The following is a 13452-nucleotide window of genomic DNA, read 5'->3' as shown; positions in this document are numbered from 1 at the left end:
CATATGTCAAGATGGCCACTGGGAATCTATCGCTTTTGATCTCATCAAGGCACCTCAGTTCCGGTTAATCCTAGGGATGCCATGGTTGGTCGTACACAATTCGCACATCGACTGGCATGCAAGGAAATTGGTCTTTTCCGAAGGCTGTACACGCACTTGCTATTATAATGGAAGGAAGTCAACAAACACAAGCTCAGGAAAAAGAGGCGATTACCTTGGGTTTGATTGGTACCCTACCAAGTGAATACCAAGACTTTCAAGATGTGTTTCAAAAGGAACATTGTGCTACTGTGCCCCAACTGCCATATGTATACCCTGTATGAAGTTAACCCTCCATGTGATTTAATGTTTTTACATCGCCTTGCCGCATAAGCCCTGCATGAGCGTCCCTTAATTGCCTAGGACTGTGTACTATTAGCAACATTTGCTGGCATCACATTGCTGCGCTCTCAAACCATAGATACCAGTCTGCCAACATGCCTATACACTGTACCAGGCTGCGGCTCACTACGTCAAATAACTAACTGTTGTACCATTACCTAATGCTGCTACATTACTGTTGCCAATGACTGCATAGATTATTGCCCAATTCCCTCGTTATATTTATGTCTTGCACACCTTGTCAGTAACTAGCACTATTGCAGGCAGGCTTTTCGTGCTTATTTTTCATTCATATGCATTCAAGTGGCACCACTTTAGCGGGGCATTCTAAATGCTGCAGATCATACATCATGTACCCTCATTGAAATACTTATTCTGCATCTTGCTGCGAGATTGCCTATTGTGGTTGTTGAACACATATTACTATATTTGTTACATCTGCCCACTTTTAACCATTCACCCATGCACTCCCACTCCCGTGTACACCCTATATCCTGTATTAATAGTATTGCACCTCCCAACTGCCATTCTTTGCCTAATTAGTAACTTGATATAGCTATCCACGGCAATCTACCCGCTTGACCATAGACTCTAGCCCTCACCATCAGCCCTTAGCCCTCACCATCAGCTCTTAGCCAGCATTTTAGCCTCCCATGATGGCTACTCTAAGAGGGGCAACACTTGCCATGGCCACATTCCTCATTCCTCCCTTTACTCCACAACATCCCACTGCTGAATTGCAACAACGTGACTATTCCACTTTACCCTGAACCCCTATCACCAGTATATTGGATAAACAGATTTGCTTGGCCGCCTACTCCTCTCATTCCATGTCCTACACCTTTAAGAAATGTACATTTAGGCTCACACCTCAACATACCTACTACCATCAACCTGGACCTAGCTTTCCCTATTCATCTGATTAATGCCAGATTTAGCGATCGCACTAGCCTGAGGCACAAGTCCTTTCGAATGATTACCAAACAGACCAAGAATCATACATGGCAGACAACTCACACCGAATCTCCAGTTAACCAGCACTGCGCAACACCCCACAACCCACCACCCACAAATGTTACCCCCACCTCCACTTCCATTAAGGGTGCTCTCATCAATGCCCTCTTATTGGTAGCCCACACCACCGATGTTGCAGACCTTATCACTGCGAACCACTTAGACCTCATCGCAATCACGAAACTTGGCTCCATCAAGCAGCTGGTCCCACAAACTCCTTAGCCATACCTGATAACTACAACATCATCCGATCGGACAGAACACTGGAATTGGAGGGGGAGTGGTCCTTATTGCTAAATCCAACCTAGACATCAGAGCAGCAACTAATGCTACCCTACCCTCAGCCGAACTCCTTTCCATCAAACTTCCTCTAACACCCAAACCATTCTCCTACACAATATATATAGCCCTCCAGGTGCACTGTCCACCTTCGAAGAGGATATCTCTCTTCTGCTCACCACCAATACCAAACCTAAATCACAAATTATCATCATGGGTGATTTCAATCTGGGACTCAATGACCCAAATGACAGTCATGCTACCTCTCTCAATGACACCATTACTCATTTAGGCCTAACTCAACACATCAACAAACCCACACATACTAAAGGAAGATCTTTATATTGGCTAGCAGATGATAATTTCAACCTCTCATTGACAGACATTACACCCTGTGCTTGGACAGACCATCATCTCATCACCTTCTCGCTACCCAGAACCATACCTAAAATGGCACTGCCTACCAGGACACCACAAATAATTTCCATACACAACCGTAACATTATCATAGAAAACCTCAGACCGCTCCTTATGCCCATCACTAAGGTTAACTTCCCTACACGAATGACAACCCATCCGCCTTGGTAGATCTTTACAACAATACTCTGGAACAAGCCCTCAACCAGATAGCTCCTCTCAAACAACGAAAGGCCAAACCTATCGCCCATACCAACAAATGGTTCTCAGCAGAACTAAAGGCTCTCTGCAACATTAAAAGAGTGGTGGAAACTAACTGGAGGAAAGCCCCTTCTCTTACTACTAAAGATAAATTCTTATCGGCAGCCTCCACCTACAAATCCGCTATCTTAAACGCCAAAAAAGAGATTTATAACCTGAGAATACACAATGCCAAATCTGGCACGAAAGAACTATTCTCTATACTAAGAGAGCTCGAATCACCATTGCCACCCACAGAGGACTGCATCAAAGATAAAGCCTGGTGCAAAAATATCCAACTAGCCCTATCAAATAAAATTGCCCTTCTACAAGCCAAAATAGAGTCTAAAAAATCCAACCTCACCGCCAAAGACCACCTTAGTAGCGAAAAGAGCCTTACCACTCCCGAGTGCCCCCTTTTCCACTTTTCCCCAGTCACTGAGGATGAAGTAGTAAAGATAATTGCCAGCCTCAAACTATCCAACTGCAAAGGTGACTTGTGCCCGGCCTCAATCAAGAAGGATGGAGCCAAAGATCTAGCCCCATTTATCACTTCATTGATTAATTCTTCTTTCAAGAACTCAGTTGTTCCCAACAACCTCAAAGAAGCCTGGGTCCTCCCCCTTCTTAAAAAAAAACAATCTAGACCCTAACACTCCCACGAACTATAGACCCATCACAATGGTCCTTTTTCTCCTCAAAATACTAGATAGAGTGGCATATCTCCAAATACTTCATTATAAGGGGAGGAGACCCGGTATAACGCTGGCTTAAGCAAGTTAACAGTGTTTACTCTGTCTATATCTGGGTGGATAGTAGTCAGTATATATTAGGAGACAAAGCTAGTATATAGATAACATAGGTATAGAACATTCATCAGGAGGAAGTAGTTTTTACGACATAACCTAATTCTTATTGGATCATAAATATAATCAGTGGCTGTCTCATAGCATCTGTGGGGTTAAAAACACATAAAACAAAGGGTCAGCTTGTGAGTAGCTAGGTACTTTGATGAGTTCAAATGAAAGAACTAGAGCACCACATAATGGGGGATAAATACCTTATATGGTGCTGGTGGGGGCTCTATACTTCAGCCAGTAGGTAGGTGTAGGAGGATAATTCAGTCCTACAAAGTATATATTTTACACATTAAGCATACAGGATTGCTTAAAAATAAAGGCCTTATATGTGCTCTCAACACAATTACAGAATCAGTCGACCATCCCGCCATTAATAGCTTAGTAGTGGGACAGAGTGGTCTATGATCTAGCTTACAGAGAGATCAATACCCAGTGCAAGGAGATTGATATGATATGGAATAGGATAAGGATCCCGTGGTGCGTAGGTGCTCGGGTGAATAATAGCAGGTGGTACTTTTACTGAAGATCTAGTTAACAGAGTCATAAAGAGTTGTTAGTGAGCAAAGGGCGAATAGGTAAAAACTGTCACCAGGGCGGTATCGGTAGGTGAGGGGGCAGGGTTAGCGAATACCGAGTATCTATAAAAAGATCTAAGGAGAATGCAAATCCGTTCATGTCACCGTAAGTGTGATAGTCATATTAGTGAAAAGTAGCAGAGGTGTCATATCCGCGGACTGGAACAATAAGTGTCCGGTCGGGGTTGTAACAAAAAAGGTATGCAGGCAGGCGGGAATGGATCCCTTACTCGACGCTGTAATAGAGCGGGAGATGTTGTGTTCAGTAAGAGAATTTAATGATGAGTATAGAGAGTGCAGGAAGCGCGACCGAAGCATTTATCAGTGGGGCTTACCTAATGTTGAGCAGTCGTGGCGTGCAGTGCCTAGTGTTGGTCGGGAGAGCTCCGTATAGAAAACTGGTAGCGCGAGGGAGCCGATGCATCAATGTAGTCATGGAGATGCGGGTAGTCCTTTCTCAGTGTTAGTCATACGAGGTAAAGCAGGGAGAGGGGTGTAAAAGGGGTGGCCATGTTTGTCAGGAACGTGAATGTGAATAAGTCAATGTCGACACAGTTAGAATGGCGCTAGATTGGTCGTTAAAAGGAAGAATGAAGGACAGAATCCTATATTACTCTAACAGGTATTGAGATATAGTAGGAGTAAATACGGAAAAAGCTGTATAAAGGCTATAGATTGCACATTGGTGTCACTGATGGTAAACAAAGGACTAGTAATAGATATGCAAGGGAGTAGGTAAAGAGAGGTAAAGTAACCCACTGTGATTACAGGGAGAGGGCAGTGATGTAAGGGGGTGCTACATGTAGATATGTAGTAGTAAGGGGTGAGTAAAAGGTCTTGGTAACAAAGAGTGAGCTACTGGGAAATAAGAGATGGAAAATTAACTATATGGTGCAGTCTAAGAGGTAGGTGAGACTAGCATGTCATAAAGGGGAGGAGAGAATGAACTACATGGAAGGGTAAGAGCAAGCATCGGTCTTTAAAGTTAGGGAAGAAGGGGTCCCTGAATCGGCTAGTAAAGTGGATATAGATTATGACAGGGAGTGGACAGGGGCACCTTATGAATAGAGAGCTAGATATTGTACCATTCGATGGATTCATTCAGACCTTTGACATCACTGTGTAAAGTGTAAATCATTTTTTGTTCCATTTTCAAAAGTTTCTTTTCACATGTTTCACGATTAGTCCCTTTCAATAACATCCCTAGAGACTATAAGGTAGGATTGCATTTTCTGTACATGGGTTTTCAAATAGTGGTCGGCAAATTTAGAGAGTGGTTCTAATACTGAGTTTATTCCTGCCAATATAGGTCATCCCGTAGGGTTGATGAGGGTTTTGTGCACTTTAGGTAAGGTGTAAAACGTCGGGATACCAATTAACGTATTCTACCTTAAAGACTCTAGGGATGTTATTAACAATTATGAAAACACACTATCACCGTGATAACTGACCATCGAAATCTACAATACTTAAAAACTGCGAAGGCTCAATCCTCATGACAACTATGCTGGGCCCTCTTCTTTGCGGAGTATGATTATGTGATCACATTTCGACCCGGGGTAAAAAACAGAAAACCCGATGCCCTTTCGCGCATGGGTACTGTTGAACTGGTATACAAGACCCCTGATCCCGTGGCCATCATCCTGAGTGACAAACTCCTGGACATTACAACCACGTTGACTCAAGATGAATTACTGCAAGGAATCTGACATGTGATGACTCCTGAGTTATTGCAAGAATGGGATTCGCGAGGTGAAAACTATGCAGTAAAAGACCAACTCCCATACTTCAGGGACCATCTTTTCGTGCCCAAGAAAGAGCTTCAGAAACAGGACATCTCAGGATATCATGACTCCCTCATGGAGGGCAATCCTGGGATTGCTAAGACTCTAGCCAAAGTGAAACCAAGTTACTGGTGGCCCACGTGGTGTAAAGACGTCATTCAATTCATTATCTCTTGCGGTATTTGGGCACAGAATAAGTCATCTAAGCAGAAACCAGCTGGACTCCTCAGACCACTGGCAATTCCTCCAGCACCCTGGCATACGTTATCTCTTGACTTTATCACCGACCTACCATCCAGTCAAGGATACAATACCATTCTAGTGGTGGTAGACTTGTTTTCTAAAATCGCCCACTTCTTGCCGTTTAAAGGTCTCACAAATGCCTTCAGCCTGGCAAAGACGTTCCTGGAACACATCATAAGGCTCCATGGGATCTCGGATCTCGGTACCCAATTCGTATCCAACTTCTGGAGAAAATGCTGTTCAATGGCTCAAATCGACATCAGACTATCCACTAGCCACCACCCTCAAACAGAGGGTCAAATGGAAAGAACGAACCAAACACTCGAACAGTACTTGCGCTGTATGCTCCATCAAGTAGAAGGGAATTGGAAAGACTTGTTGTGGATTGTCGAGTATGCTTATAATAATTCCGGGCAGAGCAGTACTGGACAGACCCCATTTTATATAATATGCGGCAGACACCCATGGCTCTGGAAATGCCAGCCATCAAAACCTTACACACCATCATTTCTCAGGCCTTCACAAAGGCCATCGAACATTTACATCAAGCCAAAGACCGCCAAAAGAAATACCCAGACCATCGTCGTGACAGGGCTCCCAACTACCAGGTGGGAGACAAAGTTTGGTTAGCATCAAAGCATTTACCTATAAAAGGGACCTGGGCATTTTGCCCACGATACCTAGGACCTTTCATCATTGAATCTATTATAAACCCAGCTTCAGTCAAACTGGCCCTGCTGACCAACAAGCATATTCACCCTGTGTTCCATGTATCTCTCTTGAAACCAGTTCAGCCTGGAACACGGGTGACTACACCACCCAAACCGGTAATTGTCAATGTTTAACTGAAGTTTGAGGTCAAGGACATCCTGGACTCAAAGTACGTCAGAACAAAACTGTACTACCTAGTGGACTGGAAGGGATTTGGCCCGCAAGACCGGACATGGGAACCCTGTGATTACATCCATGCACCACGTCTTATACGACGTTTCAATCGTGAGTATCCCATCAAGCCAGGACCAGATAGAACCATCCAGAGAGAGGCCTTGGGGGGGAGTGATGTCATGAACACTAGTCCTTGCCCTGGCAATCAGGTCCCCTGGGCCACACCACTATGTCTCATCATGGCCCCAAGGGCCTACTCATGTCCCCCAAGACTCTCTTGAGTCAGTCCTGGCGCCTTTGGCACCAGGCTCATATGGCAGAAGGGGGAGCTGGAGCTCACAATGGCAGTGTCACAACATGGATGCCCCCCACATGGTTCAGTTCCAGAACTGAACCATGCGGTCTAGCATTTAGGGTGTGGACTGGCCTGAAGGCACCTCGGATACCTGCAGGCTTTGTAAGCCATGCCCAAACTGGAGAACACGCTTTGCGTTGCTCTGCTCTTGTAGCGTGACATTCACCACAACCTGTCGGATCTTCTTCAGCATTCCGGGCCGACGCCTGCAAGAAGAAGCAGAAGAACACCATTAGTACTCTTACCTGTTAAGAGGTCCAGCTCCTGTCATCAGCTCCAGTGTCCAGAACATCCAGCATCTCGGGGCACTCTCTCTTGGAAGCCACAACCTGGAGGAGAAAGATAGGAAGGCAGCATTAGTAAGCGTTTATTCTTCACATTCAAACAACGATCGGCTGTCTCACGCTTACCTGAGTTGAACTTGCTTCTGGTTCAAGGCCATTATTGTCTTCAGACAACCTGCAAGAGAAAAGGCAAGACTGATTAACTCGCATAATTAATCAGAGGCAATTCGAACAACACCCAGTCACCGCTCCACATCCTCTCAGCAACTTGTCATCCGGAACATCACGGCGGCCTGCAAGAGAGAGACAACACAGGTTAGCACATCCCAAGAAAAGCAAATAGGGCCACGCTCCGCGCTTTCACTTACCATCTCCAGCACAGCCCCAGCCAGCAAAGCATCTTCAGAACTCCTTCCGCAACTAAGAGAGAAGGAAAGACATTAACAGGGGCAATTGCAATTAAGGACACGCTGTCAAAACAGCAGACTTACCTGAGGAATTGAGTCGCAGCAGGACAGCAGGACTGAACTCACAGGGCCCGCACCAGTGAAGCAACTCAGCTGCGATGCACCCATCCACGACACACCCCTGCACAGAACAGCAGGACGGAGAGCGCACCATATCGAAAACCAAGGTGAGGAAAACACTAAGGGGTCGTTGGATCCACAAGGGAGGTGGGCTCAGGGAAAATAGACTATAAGCTAAAATCAGAACTCCTGTGTTGCAGACTAGGTCCTCAACAGAACAAGAACCAGAGGGAGTGGGTCCAGGAAGCAGACCAGCCAGATTGGGTGGCGTCCATGTGAATACCAGGTGAACATTACAATAGGTTCCCAATTGTAGCTCTTTGTCTGCTACTCAGATAAGACAGTGTTAAGGGGGCAGGGACTAGAGAAGGGGTATCCATCTGCTCCTCTCATGGTTCCCTGGTATTGGCACAGTTTTAGACTAATGAGGAAGAAAAAAGCAAGCACTCTCAGGCCATGACCACACAGATCTCGTACCAAAGATGTAAAAGGGATCCCAGGATTAGCAAGACATACATGAAATACAAAGTGTAGCAAAAGCAACATTGGGGTAGTACCTAGTCTTACTATGTCAGAGGCAGAACAATGAACAATCGATCTAGGTCTCTTTTAATGGGAGGATTTACCAGATGAGAAGTTCACCAATAGGAAGGAGGAACATAATCTGTGTGTGTGAGGTATGTCTTAACAAAGTGCAGCAAAGTACACGAACTGGAGACCACACTGTTGCATATTTGGGTATAGCTGAATCTCTCTACTCATGTGCTTGCCTGCCCAAAGTAAAGTTTGAAAGGTTCTCAGTGACTGTCTTGTGTGTTGTTTGCTATATGCATGAGTGGTTACTGGAAACTGATTTAAACCTGTGCACCTAGTGCAATTTTGGTGAAAACATTTTGACCAGTTGTATTATTTTATGTTTAATGGGGTTTCCCACATGTCCTCCCTCAAGCCCACCTCACTGATATGCCAAACAAATTAAAGGGGCATGACAGAGTAGACAGTGGATTCCCAAACCCTGCACCCCCCATTAGGAGATTCCACCTAGGGCAGAGGAGGGCTTGCAGGATGTGTGAGAATTGAATGCAACAGGCATAGAATGCAAGCAGAAGAAGAAGTGCAAATATCTCCACAGGAAGAAGGGAGCCAGGGTAGGAATGAACCTCTCCACCTGAAACTAAACAGAAGAGACCACATCACACCAGTCCTGAGAAATCTATACTGGCTTCCAGTAAAACAAAATGCATTCACTTCAAACTCTGCATCGCGCACACATCACTACATGGCCAAATTTCTCCAAGCCAAAATCAACTGCTAATAAAACGGAAGACACATATTATTGAGCAATGAAATCCAATCGAAATGAAACACTATAGGGCCTCATCACGAGTTGGGCGCTATCCCCCTAAGTATTACTGCTGGGGCTATTAGCCCTACCGCCTAACCCCCCAGCACTATTAGTGCCGGATCATGGGTTTGGTGGAACGGTAAGTCCCCATTCCCCATTGGACCCATTCAGGAATTTCCCATTCTCAATGGGGCCCAATGGGGAATGTTCGGCGTTATTACCGCTGGCGGTATTACTGTCAGTGGTAATAGTGCTGAAAATTGCCAACATTGCAGCAGATTTCACCCAGCTCAGAGCTGGGGGTAAATCTGCCAAGCCTGTGATTTGGCGAACCCTTAAATGCAGCAATAATAGCATTACCACCGCATTTAAGGGTTACTGCCAAACTCGTAATGAGGCAGCATGAGAAAAGGAAATTCGGAGGAACCACATTCTCCCTTATAATAGACAAACAGAATTGTCATCTAGGTGCCACGACACAGCCATCACTTTTGGATCCAGTTTCTGGGGCTGAACCAGTGCGGGAGTATCACATGGGTGAGGGGTCTTCGAGGAGTGGGAGTGGGACACTGTATGGTGAGACACAGTAACACCTTTCCTGTAACACCTTTACCCCATTCTACCAGGTAGGATACTTAGGAACTCAACCCTCCTCCCTCTTTCACAGCACAAACACTTTCTCACGGACAGCCCACTACGGGAGAAAACAGACTAACATCTGACTCATATACCTGATATGTGTCAATACAATGGTTAGGCAGGGTCAGGCAATTACTGACCATCACGCACATCTGATTTCCATTACACTTCCCCACATGGATTAAAGACAAAGCACGAGAGCACACTCTGAGTGAGGCAAAGCACCCAAGGAAACAGTGGTTTCAAGATGGCAGTTTAACACGAGGAGGAAGACGGCAAAACCAAAGGGGAGCACAAGGAGGGAAGTTCCCTTGACCTTTTTGACAAGGTCCCATTACTTTCACAAAACCTCAAGAATAGAAAGCATTAAGACCTAGAAGCCAAGATGAGGAATCCTGCATTGTGTTTCAGAGGTACCGGGGGCCCCTCACGTCTACAATCAAGGTGGGGAGAATCATCAGCTGCTGCAGTACTGTCCTTGGCTCCAACAAGAAAATAGAATCAGTGAAATCAACACAGCTGGTGAGTTGGGGATGCAAGACTGGTCTGTGTTGAAGTCAAGGTTGCAAGCGGCAACATTGTATGGCGAGCGCTGAATCTGGTAACATTGAGTGAAAGGGTGTGACAACCAACGCAAGTAAAGTTGAACTGCAGAGGAGTGATTGAACTTTGAAGTCAAAATATATGATACCTTTGACATAGTGGTCCAGCGCTGTGTGCGTGCTCAATTGAAGGTCTCTGTAAGGTGTCCAGCTGAGAGTTGATTAAAGTGAATGAGTGGCAAAGGATTGCGAATCAAAGTGGTCCTGCAATGGGCCAACCAAAATTTGATGCACAATCGAAAGTCTTCAATATTGATACAGTAAAGAAAGTTGATTGCAAAGTATAAACATTTGGTTTGAGTCCAGCAGAGGGAGATCAATTGAAAACTTTGTGTTAAAGCAAGTTGGGCTTCAGTAGATAAACTGGTTCGAGCCCAGCAGAGGGAGACTGATTGAAGATTATGCGTTAGAACGGATCTGAGTCTGACAGGGGTATCCGGGGTGAACCGTGAGTCACCCGAGAAATTGGACACGTGGAAATCCTAAATGTGTTTATGTTAAAAACGAACTTTGCATTAAATCTGATCTGAGCACGGCAGAGATGGATCCAAGGTGAACAGTAAATCACCTGAAAGTAATGGAACTTTGTTATTTGTTTGTTGATCAGGCCCTCACAAATAAGAGACTTTTGAATGGCAAACAGACTTTAGTACACAAGGCCGTGATGTTGGAGCTTTGAACTGCACCCTCGTGCTAGAAAAGCAGAGCCTGTGCTAAGCTCGAGTGTGCTGCCTTACCCCATGCTGAAAAAATGGGGAAGGGAAACCAACAGCTTCAATATCCTGACATCATTTCTTGAACACTTTTCTTTTTCATACAATTGTTTCCCACACTATTTGTATTTAGAGGTAAGGATTGACAAAAGGTTTATTAGTATAGGCCCTTTTATTTTGAAAAGACACCACTAGGACTGGGTTGTTATTATTATGTGATGGTCGTAGCTTGCTCCCATCTTTAGATTTAGGATTAGATAGGTGTTTTTCAAACCCAATTAAGGTTCAATAAACATCCTTGAACTGTGGTCACTTGTGTCTGCTTACCATGCCTTCCATAGACTATGGAACTCATTTCCATAGGAAATAAGAACGGCAGAAGATCAATAACCTTCAGAAAATGCCTGTAAATCTGGCTATTTACCTCACCAAGACAAACATGTGCACCGCCCAGGCCCAGAGAAAGTACAGGCTATACAGATCCAGGAACTGACAATAACCACCCATTAACCACACCCTGTTCCTTTCCCCTCTCCTGCATACCTCCCACATACCACACATGCCCACAGGGCTATAAATACTACACACAAAACACACAAGTCACACATCCTCCACAAGAACAAACAGCCACAAACAAAAAACAATGGAGACACTGCAATGCTACCCATCCAGACACAACAAGCCCAGTGCACACAATCCAAGCACACTCAGAAAGCCGACACACACAGACACCAGTTTCACCTGGTTCTGCAGGCATCAACAGAAGAGTACAACCTCTATCCTATCCCTCTTCACTCACTGACATACCCAACCTACTTTCGCACAGAGCCAAGTGAGCCCCTGGACACTATGCAATGGTAGCAGTGTTTGATAAAAATCAGCATAACATCAACATAACATAATTCGCCCTCTTCTCCCAATTGGAGCCTGTCCTGTTTTGTTCAGTAAATTCACACTTCAATAATGTGCACATCACTCACTGTCTTTTGCAGGTAATTTCACTTAACAACAGCCACATTCAACACTTAATAAAATCTGTGCTTAAAAGGGGACTTAAGTGTATTGCCCTTTTCCTCACCCCAAACAGTCATTTCATCAATAGATAGCAACACTATTTTGAGTCCAAAATCTCATCATAATTTAGCTAATCCAAACCAGAGGTACTGTCAATTGTGCTAATTGAAGTGTTCCAAGTGAACACTTGGCGCAGGTATATTGATGATATTATTTTCATCTGGCATAGTACTGCAGACAATCTTAATGCCTTCCTGCTATGGCTTTATCAATGCCATAACACAATTACATTCACAATTACTATGAGCAATATTCAGATATCTTTCTTGGACCTCCTGCTTCAACACCAGGCCAACAAACTCATCTGTTCATTACTCACTAAACCTACTCATCGCAACACTTTTTTTGCATTTCAATAGCTTCGACCCACGTAATCAAAAAGAAAGCCCGCCTTGCTCTCAGTTTCTGAGACTTAGGAGGAACTGTACGTTACTCTCCGATTATGATCATCATGCTCAGATTTTGACCACTAAATTCAAACAACGGGGTTACCCGAAAAAGCTCATCTCAGATTCATACAAACGAGCAAGGTTCACCCCTCGGGAAACCCTCCTTGAACCTAAAAATCAGCCACCACATAATAAATTGGTTTGTGCCTTTACATACAGTCCACGTACTTTCCTGATTAAAAAAACTATTAAGAAATAATGGTCTGTGGCACACCTTCTGCTATCGGAAGAACCACTTCCAATTTCTGCCATGAAAAGGCAAAAAAACCTGAAGGATCAATTGGTCCATGCCTCTGATCCAATAAAATCCTCTAGATCTACAACAACCAGCTGGGATCTGCGGCCCCTTACAGGCCTCTTTCCTTGTGGGTCCTGTTCAGTTTGTAAATTTGCACTCAAAACCAAAGTTTTTTCTTTTAATGGCAAAACCTGAGACCTACGGCACCACTCGAATTGCAAAACAGCTTGGGCAGTGTACTGCATCAAGTGTCCTTGGGGGCTTAAATATACTGGCAAAACTACACGCCCTGTGCATACTCGCATCACGAAACATCGTTCCCACATTAGATGCAAAGCCATTAACTCACCTCTGGTGAGCCATTTTATTGAGTATGGCCATTGCACAGAAGACCTACGTTGGTGGGTCAGTGATGTTGTCAAGAACGCTGCTAATCAACACCAAGCATTGACCAATAAGGAAGCACGCTGGATTTTTCTCCTTGACACCATTGATCATGGTTTAAACAAAGCATTTCCTGTCTGGTAGAGCTTACTTTCTATGTTATT

The sequence above is a fragment of the Ambystoma mexicanum genome, chromosome 14, assembly GCF_040938575.1.
Source record: "Ambystoma mexicanum isolate Mex_15411 chromosome 14, UKY_AmexF1_1, whole genome shotgun sequence".
In the NCBI taxonomy this organism is placed as follows: domain Eukaryota; kingdom Metazoa; phylum Chordata; class Amphibia; order Caudata; family Ambystomatidae; genus Ambystoma; species Ambystoma mexicanum.
Note: the sequence above shows the minus strand (reverse complement) of the source record.